This window comes from Dendrobates tinctorius, unplaced genomic scaffold (genome assembly GCF_039654945.1).
Source record: "Dendrobates tinctorius isolate UK_male_01 unplaced genomic scaffold, ASM3965494v1 ptg000007l, whole genome shotgun sequence".
Classification (NCBI taxonomy): Eukaryota; Metazoa; Chordata; class Amphibia; order Anura; family Dendrobatidae; genus Dendrobates; species Dendrobates tinctorius.
In genome coordinates this window covers 39,524,107-39,541,341 of record NW_027361675.1, presented here as the reverse complement: position 1 = coordinate 39,541,341, position 17,235 = coordinate 39,524,107, and the positions used below count along the sequence as shown (strand labels likewise).

Below are 17,235 nucleotides of genomic sequence, written 5' to 3'. Positions count from 1 at the left end.
GCAGAGCCACTTTGGCTGATGTCTGAAGCATCATTTAAGGTAGTCATAGCATCTACATAGAATTCTGCAGTATGACCTTAATAAAATTCCCTGTGCCAACACCTCTTTCCTCCTCACACACAAACTTCTTCATTCTTTGCTGTAAGGGCAGAGTAAGGGAGGTCTGCAGGCTGCAGCTGCACTGAATGGAACCTTTTTACCTGCACTCAGTAACTCAGCTGTAAAGAAACATTTTCTGTGTTTATATTGATTTGTTATGTGTTTATTGTATTCATGTGTACACGAGTGTGAGCACTTATACTTATGTGTAATGTGTCTGTGTGTATAGCTATCACTGTAAGTGAAAAGGCCCTCCTTCAGTAAGGGGTGATATGGGTGACCGGGGCCCCTATCCCACAACACCAGTATCATTCTTTACTGGGGTGTCCATAAAATTGGTGCAACCAGTGCAGCAGCATAGGGGCCAAGAGATACAGGGACACACTTTTGTTTTCAAAGCAGCATTTTCGCTCAGTTTGTGCCCACCACTGATCCTTTATTGAATAAGGGCCCCCCTCCTACACCCAAACTGACAGCTATTCACGAATTGTACATGAGTAAAAATATTCATACTCAATATACACATGTATACACTGACAGCTGTGGGGGTTGAGCTATGGTCCCCCAGTCAATTACGACCTTGTAGGCGATTTAGAAACAGAACATTTCATAAATAGTCTATAATAGTGGAGAGTTACAGAAAGTCATCTTTCTATATTAATAAAGTCATAACTGGTTAAGGGTCCCCTCCTTTCCTCCATGTCCATCAATAAGGGCTCTTTCACACATCAGATTTTTTGCTACATGTGCTATCCATCGTTTTTGCAGATAGATCACGGCCCCATTGAAGTGAATACACGTTTTCTTTCGGAAAAAAAACTGAGACATATCCCACTTTGATTCGTATAGTCAATAACCGCACTTTTTACATGCAGATTTTGCTGTGCATTTTACCATATGAAATGCAAAGGGTTATAGGTGGATAAGGCCATTCTTCAGTTATGGGTGACTAGGCGGCTCCATCCCACAACAGCAGTGTCATTCTTTACAGGGGTGCAACAGGAGCCCACTTTAATTTTCAAAACAGCAAGCAGCTTTTCCACAGTTAAAATTGTCACAGTTAAAATCCACAGTTAAATCGTCAAAAGTAGAGATGAGCGACTTTGCCTTTTTTCAGGTCGAGTCGGGTTTCATGAAACCCGACTTTCGCAAAAGTCGGGTCGAACGAAATCGGCCGACTATAGGGAAAAGTCGGAGGCCGACTGAAATACGAAACCCAATGCAAGTCAATGGGGAAGCAAAATCGGCAGGGAGTGGAGGACAGTAAACACACCTACAGTGCCCATTTCAATGCCAAAAACATCAATTCTTATTACTGAAGCTTGTCAACCTTAATTTACTTCCTAATAATAGTTACACATTGAAAACTGGGGGTTATTTTGCTAAAGTTGTAGGGGGGTTGGGCTGGCTCCAGGTTTTCGTGTGCCCTAGGCCAAAGAGTGTCAGTGCGCCCCTTTAACACATACCACAACTCATGATGCTCCGATACACCACAGAAATATAGGTATAGTACAATGACACATACTTCACTGCTTACATGACTGATCTATTTTAAATTGTACAATAGCTCAAAAACAGGACAGTATATTACTCCATACAGTGTTATGGCCACCACACTGTGCGCCATACAGAATAATGAGCCCCATATATTTCTCCATACCAAATAATTAGTCACATATAATGTTCCATACAGTATCTGATGAGCTCCACATAATGCTCCATATATAATGGACCCCATTTGTAATGCTCCAGTGTATAATGTGCCCCTTAGATGCTGCTCCAGTGTCTGATCTGCAACATGTACAATGCTCCAGTACATGATGGGCCTCATGGATGATGCTCCAGTGTATCATGGGCCCTAATAATGCTCCATATATAATGGGCCCCATTTGTAATGCTCCAGTGTATAATGGGCCCCTTAGATGCTGCTCCAGTGTCTGATCTGCCCTATTTACATTGCTCCAGTACATGATGGGCCTCATGGATGATGCTCCATATATAATGTGCCCCTTAGTTGCTGCTCCAGTGTCTGATCTGCAACATTTACAATGCTCCAGTACATGATGGGCCTCATGATGATGCTCCAGTGTATCATGGGCCCTAATAATGCTCCATATATAATGGGCCCCATTTGTAATGCTCCAGTGTATAATGGGCCCCTTTGATGCTGCTCCAGTGTCTGATCTGCCCCATTTACATTGCTCCAGTACACGATGGGCCTCATGGATGATGCTCCATATATAATGGGCCCCATTTGTAATGCTCCAGTGCATAATGGGCCCCTTAGATGCTGCTCCAGTGTCTGATCTGCCCCATTTACATTGCTCCAGTACATGATGGGCCTCATGGATCATGCTCCATATATAATGGGCCCCATTTGTAATGCTCCCATGTATAATGGGCCCCTTAGATGCTGCTCCAGTGTCTGATCCGCCCCATTTACATTGCTCCAATACATGATGGAACTCATGGATGCTGTTCCAGTGTATGATGGGCTCCAATAATGCTCCATATATAATGGGCCCCATTTGTAATGCTCCAGTCTATAATGGGCCCCTTAGATGCTGTTCCAGTGTCTGATCTGCCCCATTTACATTGCTCCAGTACATTATGGGCCTCATGGATGACGCTGCAGTGTATGATGGGCTCCAATAATGCTCCATATATAATGGGCCCCATTTGTAATGCTCCAGTGTATAATGTGCCCCTTAAATGCTGCTCCAGTGTCTGATCTGCCCCATTTACATTGCTCCAGTACATTATGGGCATCATGGATGATGCTCCAGTGTATGATGGGCTCCAATAATGCTCCATATATAATGGGCCCCATTTGTAATGCTCCATTGTATAATGTGCCCCTTAGATGCTGCTCCAGTGTCTGATCTGCCCCATATACATTGCTCCAGTACATTATGGGCCTCATGGAAGATGCTCCAGTGTATGATGGGCTCCAATAATGCTCCATATATAATGGGCCCCATTTGTAATGCTCCAGTGTATAATGTGCCCCATAGATGATGCTCCAGTGTCTGATCTGACCCATTTACAATGCTCCAGTACATGATGGGCCTCATGGATGATGCTCCAGTGTATCATGGGCCCTAATAATGCTCCATATATAATGGGCCCCATTTGTAATGCTCCAGTGTATAATGGGCCCCTTAGATGCTGCTCCAGTGTCTGATCTGCCCCATTTACAATGCTCCAGTACATGATGGGCCTCATGGATGATGCTCCAGTGTATCATGGGCCCTAATAATGCTCCATATATAATGGGCCCCATTTGTAATGCTCCAGTGTATAATGGGCCCCTTAGATGCTGCTCCAGTGTCTGATCTGCCCCATTTACATTGCACCAGTACATGATAGGCCTCATGGATAATGCTCCAGTGTATGATGGGCTCGAATAATGCTGTATATATAATGGGACCCATTTGTAATGCTCCAGTGTATAATGTGCCCCTTAGATGCTTCTCCAGTGTCTGATCTGCCCCATTTACATTGCGCCAGTTCATGATGGGCCCTATTTTTAATTAACCCAGGCATGGTATGTGAAAAGAGCTCCATGGAGTAATCTGAGGTGTGTGCTTCCACATCCTTCACTTTTGGTGTGGGTGAAGGACACAAAGAAAGGGGTTGCTCCTGACCAGAAGCATGCAGTTACGACTCAGTGCTTGTATTTTTTACAACTTCAGAAGAGGAGGCGATAGAGCTGGAGGCTGTTTCAGCAATGTAAGCCACAAACAGTTCCTAATACTCCGGCTTTAAAGCAGTCTACCTACTCCCAGAAAAGGGAGCCTTACAGGCCTTCCAGAGCTACACCATGACACTGGCTCAACACCTCCTGCCTTAGCTGCTATTGTGTTTTTGGCACTACCAGCAGATGCACCACCACCACCATAAGTACCAGGTGGCCCTCCACGCCCACATCCGCGTCCTCTTCCACCATACTTCATGTTTTTAAAAATGGACCCAAAATAACAGCAGATATATGGTACTGTATCAGAAGTGTACAGCTCTATAGTCTATGGATAACAGTAAATCTCCGTATATATTTCATGAGGCATACACAGACGCTCAGGCTCAGTATGGATTACCCAATAAAATAACAAGTTGAAAAAGGGTACAGTATATCTCCAGATACAAGGTATATATAGTATAGTGTAAACATTCTGATTCTCCGCATACATTTCAGGAGGCAGACACAAACGCTCTCAGGCCCAGTATGGATTACACAAGAATATGAAAAGCTGTAAATGGGATATGTAACACAAGCATACAGCTGTATACAGTGTTGGGGTAATCTTAAAGTTCCAAAAATGTATTGCCGGAGTAACAGACAGACGTTTACAGGCTCATTATGGATTACACCAGAATCTAAATAGCTAAAAAGGTTACTGTATCAGAAGCGTTCTGCTGTATACAGTGTTGGCCAAATTGAAAATATTGGTATATATTTCCGTAGTCACCTTCAGACGCTCACTCAGTTTGGTTTTGACCATAATAAAAAATGTTGTAAAAAAGGTCCTGGATAACAAGATAGCAAGTATATATTTTTTAGGGTACAATTGAAATCTCCATATAAATAGTCCCGTAGTCACTCTCAGACGCTTACACAGTATGGATTTGACCGTAATGCTAAATGTCAAACAAAGGTACTGTATAACAAGATACAAGCTGTATCAAGTATAGTGTAAAAATTTGTTTCTCCGATTCACCGTATATATAGAAGGCGTAACCCACACATGCTCACTCACTATGAATGATGTAGGCTAGGTGGACTGACAGACAAACCAGCCTGTAGTGAGAAGCAGAGGTGTAGCGCAGTGTAGGTGTGAAACCGCTAAGATAAAGAGAAAGGGTGCAGTGTTTTAGCTTGCCCATTGGAGGGCAGTGGAGAGTGTAGGAGTAGGACTGAATAACTGCCATTGGTCAGAGAAACTGTTAGGTGATGGTGGGCGGAGTTACAGAACTGGAAGTATAAAAGGCTGAGGGAAGGTTCTGGAAGAGTCAGTCAGTGAAGGGAGCACAGTAAAGAGGAAGTTCTGCAGAGGAAATAGAGACAGTGGAAAGGCTCCAGAGAGGACTGACACTTAAGGCGGTCACGGGGGGGGTGGCCCAGACTACAGTAGCCGCAGACGAAGACGGCCTGGGGCTATCATACAGACGGTGTGCTCAGACTGGTGCAGCGCTGTGGTGGCTGGGCCTAGGCCAGCCACAGTGGAAGAGCCACAGAGGACGCCAGGATTATAGTTACAGAGGAATTGAAAGTACCAGAGCCTGTGTACAGAGAAATGTGAAACGGCTGTGGTGAATTGCTGCTGTCGACAGAAGGATGGGCACTAAAAACGGACCTGTTCAATACAAACTCTGTCTCAGTCTCGTGTTTGTCTGCGGCAAGAAGAGGGTCCCCCCCACATTTGGTTATCCTACAGATGTTACCTTAATACAAATTTTTGAAACAAGGTACTGTATCAGCACATACCAGGTGTGTCCAGTCTAGGGTTAAATTTCCGTCTATACTTCTGGAGTCAGACAATCACAGGCTCACTATGTATTACATCAGAATTAAAAAAGCAGAAAAAGGGAAAGGTATTCATAGCATACACCAGTATACAGTGTTGTTGTACTTTTAAATCTTCATATATATTTCAATCTCAGTAAGCCAGTCAAGAATCTCTGCTACTGGAAACTACATGGATAGAAGTATAGACGCAAAGTCGAGTGTTAGCAAAAATTTTGGAATTACTCATCGCGGGAAAATCTCCCGGTAGATGTTGCAGAGGCGATGCAGACCCTCAATTACTGTGTCTGTGGAGAAAGCGAAAAAGGTTCTTTGTGAAGAAAGGATTGCTTATCGCAGTAGCGTGGATCACATCACCGTTACTCGTCTCCATCAAATTGTGATCACAGGGAGAGATGTACCCATGGTCCTCACTGCCTATCATGATGTGTCTGGTCATTTTGGAGTGCAAAAGACAGAAGCCACAGGCCGTAGGCGATTCTATTGGATTGGCATGAGAGGAGACATTGAAAAATGGTGGCAGGAATGTCACACGTCTGTGACTATCACAACTGTGAAAGGTGATCATAAACCACCACTGCATCCGCTTCTAAGTTGACGTCCATTTCAAATGGTAGCCATTGATCATCCGAAGGTAGAGGCCAGCAGGACAGGTCATAGCTACATCTTAACCATCATTGATCAATGCACCAAATTTCTAGTGGCCGTCACTGTGAAGGATTTAACTGCCCAGACTACACAGCGGTGGAGCAGGGAGAGGTAAGTATTGCAACTTGCAAGTGCTGTGGTCATGAACAAGTAGGGGGGGTACAATCGTGGTCGACGGTACTGGCACAGGGCCCCTCATAGTACGCTGGTGTGTCTGACGGCGAGTGGGCCCTCCCACCGTCTGAGACACTGTATTGTACTATGAGGGGCCCTGTGCCATTGCCGTCGGCCATCAGTGGGCCCATCCACCTGTTCAGAGCAACGGCACTTGCCCGGGTGCCCCAGGTCTTGACCCCAGCCGTTGGGGGAGGGGTGGGCAGCCCAGTTAGGGAGGTTTAAAAATTGACATATGTAGATGTGTTGGCTGGACATTCATCTGCTGCAAAGGGCGTAATTGGGCAAGTCCGGGGAAGAGGAGGAAAAAACCGAGGCACTTTTCTGGTAACCTAAGTGTCATCAGGGGAAGGTGGCACAAAATCCTTTGAAACCCATGCATGGTTCATTTTAATGAAGGTTAGATCATCAACATTTTGGGCCGACAGACGGGTCCTTTTTTTCTGTCAGGATTGATACAGCAGCACTGAAGACTCTTTCAGATAACACACTAGCAGCAGGGCAAGCAAGCTCCTGTAAGGCATATTGTGCCAATTCAGGCCAGGCGTTCAGTTTAGAGGCCCAATAGTCAAAGGGGAATGACCTGTGAGGGAGAACATCGATATGGGAGGAAAAGTAGTTTATAACCATAGTTGACAACTGCTGTTTCCTGTCACTTTAATCGATGCAGTATTAGCAGTCGTGTGAGCGGTACTTGAGAAATCATTCCACAACATGGTCACTAAACCCATGTCTCCAACGCCACTTCTGCTGTGTGCACGATGAACACCTCTTCCATTGTGCCCACTACGGCTCGTGGGAGAACCAGCACCGCTGCTGTGTGCTGGGAAAGCCTCAAACAAACGGTTTACCAGAGTTGCTTGTTTGTTTGCCAATATTATCTCTAGGTTCTCCTGTGGCATGATGTTGTGTAATTTGCCTTTGTAGCGTGGATCGAGGATGCTGGCCAGCCAGTAGTCGTCATCTCTCATCATTTTGGCGATGTGGGGGTTCCTTTATAGGATCCGCAAGGCATAATCGCACATGTACGCCAATGTTCCAGGTGTCAATGATGCACTGCCCGTGGTGGGTGGAGGAGCAGTTTCTGGCATATCCACATCCCTACAGTCAGGCACAAACACTGTCCCTCATCTTGGAACGCCAACATTTTCTCTTTCCCCCTGAGAAACATCCTCCTGCCAAAAATAATCATCCCCCTCATCCTCATCCTCCTCCTCTTCTTCCTCCACCTTGTCCAGGACAGTTCCCTGACCAGACAATAGCTGACTGTCATCAAGGCTTCCCTCCTCCTCCTCCTCCGCTGCAGACGCCTGATCCTTAATGTGCGTCAAACTTTGCATGAGTAGACGCATAAGTGGGATGCTCATGCTTATGATGGCGTCGTCTGCGCTTACCAGCCGTGTGCATTCCTCAAAACACTGAAGGACTTTACAGAGGTCTTTCAGCTTTTACCACTGCACACCCGACAGTTCCATGTCTTTCCTCAAACTGCCTGCACATGTATCCTCCCACAAATGCATTATAGCCTGCCTCTGTTCGCACAGCCTCTCAACCATGTGCAGGGTGGAGTTCCACCTTGTTGCAATGTCTATGATTAGGCAGTGCTTGGGGAGGTGGAGCAATCGCTGCAGCTTCTGCATACGACTGGAGTGTACGGCCAAGCGATGGATGTGCGAGCACAGTCTTCGCACCTTATGGAGCAGGGATGTTAACTCCGGATAATTATTAAGGAAGCATTGCACCACCAGGTTCAAAGTGTGAGCCAGGCAAGGCATGTGTGTGAGTTTTGCACGGGCTATGGCTGCCACAAAATTACGGCCGTTATCACTGACTACCTTGCCTGGCTCAAGATGTAGACTGCCCAGCCATGACTCTGTTTGTTGCTGCAAGTAGTCGGCCAGTACCTCCGCGGTGTGTCTGTTGTTGCCCAAAGACATCATCTTTAACACAGCCTGCTGACGCTTACCACTAGCTGTTCGATAGTGGGACACCTCGTGTGCAACACTGCCAGCTGCGGATGTAGTTCTCGTGCGACTGCGCTCTGTGGACGAGCTTTCGCTGATAGACGAGGAGGAGGAGGAGGAGCGAAAGCCTACAGCCAACTGTTTCCTATACCGTGGGCTAGGCAGCACTGTTCCACCGCCGCTGTCCCCAGTGGAGCCTGCATCTACCACATTAACCCAGTGCGCAGTGATGGACATGTAATGGCCCTGGCCATGCCTACTGGTCCATGCATCCGTTGTGAGGTGCACCTTTCCACTCACTAACTGTTTTAGTGCATGGATAATGTGGTCTTTCACATGCCGGTGGAGGGCAGGGATGGCTTTTTGAGAAAAGAAGTGTCGACTGGGTAGGTCATAGCGTGGGACAGCGTAGGCCATGAAGTCGCGGAAAGCTTTGCTCTCAACCAAACGGTAGGGCATCATCTCTAGTGAGATTAGTTTGGCAATGTAGGCGTTCAAACACAGTGTACGTGGATGAGAGGATGAGTACTTTCAGTCAGGATCCGCCAATAATGAAAGTCAATGGGGGAAAAAACGGATCCGCAAAGAAAAATGGCGGATCCGGTTTTTTTTCAAATTTGGCGGATCTTGACTGATTGTCAAAAACGGAAGTGTGAAAGAGGCCTTACTCTGTCACCGTGTAAGGTGGTATAGTATGCGGGAAGGGGCACCTGGGTTTCATTGGGGTCAGATTCTGGCTCAATAGACTGCGAGGGCAATGTAGTGCTGTGGGTCAATGTATCAGTAGAATCATCTAGCAGTGGCTGTGCATCAGTGCACTCCATGTAAGATTCATCTTGGACTGGGGAATTCAGGATTTGACTGGATAACCCAGGCATGGTATGTGAAAAGAGCTCCATGGAGTAATCTGAAGTGTGGGAAGGACACAAGGAAAGGGTTTTTTTATGACCAGAACCCTGCACGGATGACTCCGTGCTTGCAGGTTTTGACCGTTCAGAAGAGGAGGCAATAGAGCTGGTGGCTGTTTTGGCAATGTACGCCAAAACCTGTTCCTGATGCTCCGGCTTTAAAAGCGGTTTTCCTACTCCAAGAAAAGGCAACCTTACAGGCCTTCTTGAGCCAGAGGATGACGCAGGCTCAACACCTCCTGCCTTAGCTGCTATTGTGCAAAATTGTCAAGTTCCGTGTATTTGTATACGGACTGACACACGCTGTCTCTGTCTAGTTTTGACTGTAATCAAACAGCAGATATACAAAACTGTTTGAAAAACGGACACAACTCTAAGGTGTAGGTCTGGAAAAATGGACAAACTTCTCGGCTTTTTCTTCCAGAGTCACACCCAGATAGCTTCTATTTGTCTGTGATACCAGCCGGTACACGGTAGTGTGTGAGGAGCGTACACCGCTAGACGGTGTGTGAAAAAATGAACGCTCAGTAACTCACCAGGACAAAATAATAGAATTTGGAATGCTTTGAAAAAAGCAGTTGGAACAGCAGTGTGTACACAGCAATGCAGCTAGCAGGTAGCCTTAAAAGGCAGCCTAATCACCTGATAACAGAGAAAGCCTTGGCCTACAGTCCCCACAGCCACTCCTCATAACTACTTAGCCTTCCTCCTCCAAAATCAGTCTCTCCACCATTACAGAAGATCAACTTTCCTCTCTACTCTCCAGATCACGTCTCACCACCTGTGAACTTGATCCTATCCCATTCCACTTCATCACAAACCTGACTACAGTCATCATAAAACCATAACCCATCTCTTCACCCTATCACTAACAACTGGTGCTTATCCCTCTTGCTTCAAACATGCTTCTATCACACCCATCTTCAAAAAGCCCTAGAGTGACTCATCCTCTTTATCTAGCTATTGCCCCAATATCACTTACCCACTATGCCTTAAAACTACTAGAACAACAAGTCAGTCTTGAACTGCGCTATCACCTCTAATCCTGCTCCCTCTTTGACAAACTACCCTGACTAAAGTCACCAATGACCTACTAACTGCCAAATCTAAGGGACACTATTCTGTCCTCCTCCTCCTTGACCTGTCCTCTGCGACACAGTGGACCATTCCCGCTAGGTACAGATTCTTACATTACTTGGCATCTCAGACCTGGCACTGTCCTGGATCTCTTCATACCTAACTGACTGGACATTCAGCCAGGGCTGCCACTAGGAATTTCGGGGCCCCATACTGGTAACATTTTCGGGGCCCCCTTGAGACTCCGCCCAGGCTCCACCCCTCAAACTGTCCACAGTCCCACCGCTCTCTCTTGGAAAAACTCCACTTTTCATCAATCACACATTACACAGTACCCATCACCAGATTACACATATAGCCGGCAGCTTTTATTTTGGCCAAAAGATTTTTTAAGCCGCCATCATAACATGGTAGACTCTTTTGGCCGTGCCCTAATCTACTGTAACCTATTAAATATTTTTTAAAATATATGATACAATTTAGGTATATTTTTATTTTTAAATTTTTAAAATGACCAATAATATCACATACAAGGGAAAAATACCACCGCACCATGTCCAGACCACATAGTGACCTATAATACCACACAGAAGGAACAAATACCGCCAGACCATGACCAGACCACATATTACCACCACAGTGACCAAATAATATCACATACAAGGAACAAATACCACAGCACCATGACCAGACCACATATTACCACCACAGTGACTGAATACTACAATACTGATCAGTAATAAAAAAAACACGATACTATCACCATAAGTGCCATTATACACAGGAGGTCTGTACTTAGTATGCAGTGTCTGTGTATAGGTAAAACAGTGATCAATGAAATTATACACAGGGCCTCTATACAGTGTATAGTGTCAGGGTATAGGTAACACACTAACTCACCAGTGACATCTCTAGGTGAAGTCCTTCATCTTTGTTTTTCATCTTTCATCCAGCACAGACCGCCATCACGTCTTCCAGCCAGGGTTCGTCTCTACAGGAAATAACACAGTCATCTAGAGCTCCACTTGCAGAACACATTACTTATTTTTCCCAACTTCTACATTACATCACATGAAAAAAAGGCGACATAGTGTCGCTCTACACAGTAACAGTACTGCCCCCCATTTAAAACCGTATACTCAAAAAATAAAATACATACATCACTGCAGTAATAATATCCCTTAATTAGACCCTGTGGTAATAATATCCCCCATCCTAGCCCCCGTGTGTCTCATTCCTGGCTTCAGCCATACGTTCTCCCATCCCACCCTCATGAGTATCCATTCTGCCCCATATGATCTCCCCATCCTGCCCCATCTGTCTCCATTGTATCCATCCTGCCCCATGATCATGTACGATCTGTCTCCAACCCTGCCCCATCTGTCTTCAATCCTGCCCCCAGTGTCTCCAGTCATGCCCCCATGTCTTTGATCCTACCCCTTGTGTCTCCAATCATGCCCGGTATCTCCATTCTGCCCATATCTTATTCTGCCCCTTCCTGTGTCTCACTGTCACATTCTGCCCCCATTGTGTCCAGCATACAGCCCCAATCGTGTCCAGTATTCTTCCCCATCGTGTCCAGCAATCTGCCCCATCGTGCCCAGCATTCTGCCCCCATCATGACCAGCAATCTGCCCTGTCGTGTCCAGCAATCTACTCCATCGTGCCCAGCATTCTGCTCATCGTATCCAGCATTCTGCCCCATCATGCCCAGCATTCTGCCCCATCATGTCCAGCATTCTGCCCCATCGTCACCAGCATTCTGCCCCATCATGTCCAGCATTCTGCCCCCATCGTGTCCAGCATTCTGCCCCCATCATGTCCAGCATTCTGCCCCCATCTGTCCAGCATTCTTCCCCCATCATGTCCAGCATTCTTCCCCATCGTCACCAGCATTCTGCCCCATAGTGTCCAGCATTTTGCCCCCATCATGACCAGCAATCTGCCCCATCATGCCCAGCATTCTGCCCCATCATGTCCAGCATTCTGCCCCCATTGTCACCAGCATTCTGCCCCATCGTCACCAGCATTCTGCCCCATCGTGCCCAGCATTCTGCCCCCATAGTGTCCAGCATTCTGCCCCCATCGTCACCAGCATTCTGCCCCCATCGTCACCAGCATTCTGCCCCCATAGTGTCCAGCATTCTGCCCCCATCGTCACCAGCATTCTGCCCCCATCGTCACCAGCATTCTGCCCCCATCATCACCAGCATTCTGCCCCCATCGTCACCAGCATACAGCCCCAATCATGTCCAGTATTCTTCCCCATCGTGTCCAGCAATCTGCCCCATCGTGCCCAGCATTCTGCCCCCATAGTGTCCAGCATTCTGCCCCCATCGTCACTAGCATTCTGCCCCCATCGTCACCAGCATTCTGCCCCCATCATATCCAGCATTCTGCCCCCATCATGCCCAGCATTCTGCCCCATCATGTCCAGCATTCTGCCCCATCGTCACCAGCATTCTGCCCCATCATGTCCAGCATTCTGCCCCCATCGTGTCCAGCATTCTGCCCCCATCATGTCCAGCATTCTGCCCCCATCGTGTCCAGCATTCTGCCCCCATCATGTCCAGCATTCTTCCCCATCGTCACCAGCATTCTGCCCCATAGTGTCCAGCATTTTGCCCCCATCATGACCAGCAATCTGCCCCATCATGCCCAGCATTCTGCCCCATCATGTCCAGCATTCTGCCCCCATTGTCACCAGCATTCTGCCCCATCGTCACCAGCATTCTGCCCCCATAGTGTCCAGCATTCTGCCCCATCGTGTCCAGCATTCTGCCCCCATAGTGTCCAGCATTCTACCCCCATCGTCACCAGCATTCTGCCCCCATAGTGTCCAGCATTCTACCCCCATCGTCACCAGCATTCTGCCCCATCATGTCCAGCATTCTTCCCCCATAGTGTCCAGCATTCTGCCCCCATCGTCACCAGCATTCTGCCCCCATCGTCACCAGCATTCTGCCCCCATCGTCACCAGCATTCTGCCCCCATCGTCACCAGCATTCTGCCCCCATCGTCACCAGCATTCTGCCCCCATCGTCACCAGCATTCTGCCCCATCGTGTCCAGCATTCTGCCCCCATAGTGTCCAGCATTCTGCCCCCAGTGTCCAGCATTCTGCCCCCAGTGTCCAGCATTCTGCCCCCATCGTCACCAGCATTCTGCCCCCATCGTCACCAGCATTCTGCCCCATCGTGTCCAGCATTCTGCCCCCATAGTGTCCAGCATTCTGCCCCATCGTCACCAGCATTCTGCCCCATCATCACCAGCATTCTGCCCCCATCGTCACCAGCATTCTGCCCCATCGTCACCAGCATTCTGCCCCCATAGTGTCCAACATTCTGCCATCTGCCCTGGGCCCCCCAGGATCGCCGCTCTCAATAAATAAAAGAAAAAAAACACAAGCTCTTCTTACCTGGCCGCGGTCCAGCGGCGAAGCTCCGGGCGTCCCACCATGCAGAATCGTGCTGTGTCAGACGTCAGCTGCCAGCCTCCGATTGGCTGGCGGCTGTTAACTATTGACGTGCGGGCGCGGGCCCGCATGTCAATAGCGATCATCTGCCGCAGCGCCGAGGGCCCGGTTTAGCGTGCCGGTAGGGCCCGGTGAGCAGAGGAGACCGGGCCCGATGCGAGCCCCCTCTGCCCACCGGGCCCCATACGCCAGTCAGGGCAGTAATTTGGCGGCCCTGCATTCAGCATCACCCACTCACACACCATCTCCTCATCTAGCCCTTATCTTTCGGTGTCTTCCAAGGTTCAGTTCTAGGTCCCTTGCACTTCTCCCCCTTCTACACTTTTGGTCTGGGACAGCTCAGAGTCCCACTACTTTCAGTATTATCTCTAAGCTGTTGACACACAGATTTACCTCTCTGGACTCCAATATCACATCCTTACTAACCAGAATCCCAAAATGCCTGTCTGATATCCCATCCTTCTTGTCTGCTAGATTTCTAAAACTTAACATGGACAGAACAGAATTGGCCATCTTTTCCCCATGTCACTCAACCCCCCCAACAGAACAATCCACCAAAGTCAATGGCTGCTCACTCTCCACAGTCCCGCAAGTAATCTTTGACTCTGATCTCGCCTTCAAACTACATATCTAAGTCCTTTCGACTTTCCACTTCCTGCTGACTTACTCAAAAAATATTTCCTGAATCCGCACATTCCTTAATCAAGATTCTGCAAAAACACTAGTTCATGCCCTCATCATCTCCCGCCTTGACTACTGCAAACTCCTGATCTGTGGCCTCCCATTAAAAACTCTTGCACCCCTCTAATCTATCCTAAATTCTGCAACCCAACTAATCCTTAATAATAATAATAATAATCTTTATTTTTAGATAGCGCTTACATGTTCCGCAGTGCTTTACAGTTTGCACACATTTTCATCACTGTCCCCGATGGGGAAATCAAACACGGGGAGAACATACAAACACTTTGCAGATGTTGTCTTTGGTGGGAATCGAACCCAGGACTCCAGCGCTGCAAGGCTGCAGTGCTAACCACTGAGCCACCGTGCTGCCCAATCCTTCTGTTTACCCACTATTCTCCAGCCTCCCCTCTCTGTCAATGCCTTCACTGGCTCCCCATTGCCCAGAGACTCCAGTCCAAAATCCTAACCATGACATACAAACCCATCCATAATTTGTCTCCCCCATACAACTATGACCTAGTCTCCCGGTACTTACCTGCATGCAACCTCCGATACTCACAAGATCTCGTTCTCTACTCCTCTCTAATCTCCTCTTCCCACAATCGCATACAAGATTTCTCCTGTGCATCCCCCTATTCTGGAACTCTCTAATCCAACATATTAGACTTTCACCTACTGTGGAAACCTTCAAAAGGAACCTGAAGACCCATCTCTTCCGACAAGACTACAACCTGTAGTAACCCTCATTCCACCATACCGCTGCACGACCAGCTCTGCCTTAACCTACTGAATCCTCACACATCCCTTGTAGACTGTGAGCTCTTTCCTCTTGTAACAGTCGGTGACTTGTTTTGTTAATTATTATTGAACTTGTTTTTTTATTATGTATCCCCCTTTTCACATGTAAAGCGCCATGGAATAAATGGCGCTATAACAATAATAATAATATCAATAATAATGATAAATTTTATTTCTATAGCGCCGACATATTCCGCAGCACTTTACATTTCAGAGGGGACTTGTACAGACAATAGACTTTACAGCATAACAATAGTCACATAGATCATAAGATACCAAGAGGAATGAGGGTCCTGCTCGCAAGCTTACAATCTATGAGGAAAAAGGGGAGACACGAAAGGTATCTATTATATTCTAACAGGCTGTTCACGTCTCTGTGCTCTTTTGTGAACCGCGTGTCTGCACTGCAAAATAATTATGAGTCAAGTATCAAAATCCCCGTTACAAGTCTTTTATTGCCGTTGTACTTCTCTGTAAACTGACTTGCATTTTATTATTATACTGGGCACTCTGCTGCATTATTGTGTCAGTAAAGGATTGTGAGCCCATTCTGCACGAATTACACCTTTGTGCTGTACGTATGCACGTTCTGGGGTGTTGTGATGACACAGCATTTGATCTTCATTAACCAGATGTCTATTTTTGGTAAGCCAGGAGTCATTTACTTATCTATATTTTGGGTTTCGAATTTATGTGTTTCTTTCTGGTTGGTCAAGAGTAATATCAACGGACGTTCCCATCTTTATGATATCAGTTTGATGCTGTTATTTCTACCTGTATTGGTTATGTAGAACGAGAGGAACTGTGTTATATTTGCTTTCTAATTATTCGTATATGCAGAATCGAGCAGTCTGTATCCACTGTACTGGGACCATTTAGTTTTATTTCTTTGGAATAGAAGCAGGTAAATTTTGCCTTCTTGAGAACCTGGTCATCTTCATTTTCAAGCTAACAAAATAAAACATTTTAATAACCAGCCAAGACAAAACCAACACCAGCAATCTGATCCTTAGATAATGCTTACTTCCTAATTTAAAAATAATGGCTTACAGCCACGGGCACAAACTATCACATTTCTGTGGGTAACCAACTTCTTCCCAATTCCCGTGGTGCATTAGGTAGTGAAATAAAAAGGAGGGGGTGTAAATATTTGAGGCAACATAACGCTAGCTGAGCCCCAGTGATGATAATTTAAAGGTGTCTATCAAATACCTACATTAAAAACAAAATACTTTTATTAAAAAGCAAACAAAACCACTACCCTTCACCATCCCCTTTTGATCATTTTATTAACCGACTAGATCCCATATTGGACCAATATAGTGATAAGAAAAAAAATCTCTGATATTTAGTCTCACACTTTATCTTAATGTACAGCGCTGTCCTCCTTTTTGTTTCAGACTTTAACCTTTCTTATTTCTAGACTAAATGAATGATGGGCCCCAAGATTTATGTTCTCTGGAGAGCCCTGTTTTCTCCTGTCCAACACTGAATGGCTGTGTCTGACCAGTAGAAGCGCTACTGCAGCGCAAAACGGCTGTCTTCCTTTCCACTCCTGCTCCCATCCTCCCTATGCCGATGTTTTAAAGTATTGGAATAAAGAAGTTTTTAACCGGTGAGTGCCATCCGTTTTTTTCTTTTTTGTATCCATTGTGGCTAATTCCTTTGGAATGGCACCCCGGTTTATGGAGCACTTCTTGTGGTACGCATGTTTGCAGTACCAGCTCTCACAATTACTTGTGTAATGAATGGGCTCCCCCGCTGTGCGGATTAACACTTTGTTGGAGCTATTAAAGTATTTATGCATGTATTATTTTTGTAGCGCACAATTACTTTTTTCTGGGGGATATTTTTACTTTCTGTGGGGATCTCAGGTAGTAATAAT

The 17,235-nt window shown here is 46.5% G+C and overlaps 1 protein-coding gene across 9 annotated transcripts in view; it reads right to left on the bottom strand.

Moving 5' to 3' along the window:
- The window catches only part of RASL10B (RAS like family 10 member B), a 216,325-nt gene that overhangs the window by 68,508 nt on the left and 130,582 nt on the right, over positions 1–17,235 (bottom strand). Inside the window, exon 1 of one of the 9 annotated variants that reach the window (XM_073573686.1) lies at positions 11,295–16,403. The exons of the other annotated variants lie outside the window; for them this stretch is intronic. The gene's annotated coding sequence lies outside the window, so the exon portion shown is untranslated. Of the gene's footprint in view, positions 1–11,294; positions 16,404–17,235 lie in introns of those variants that run through there. 9 annotated transcript variants of the gene reach the window in all.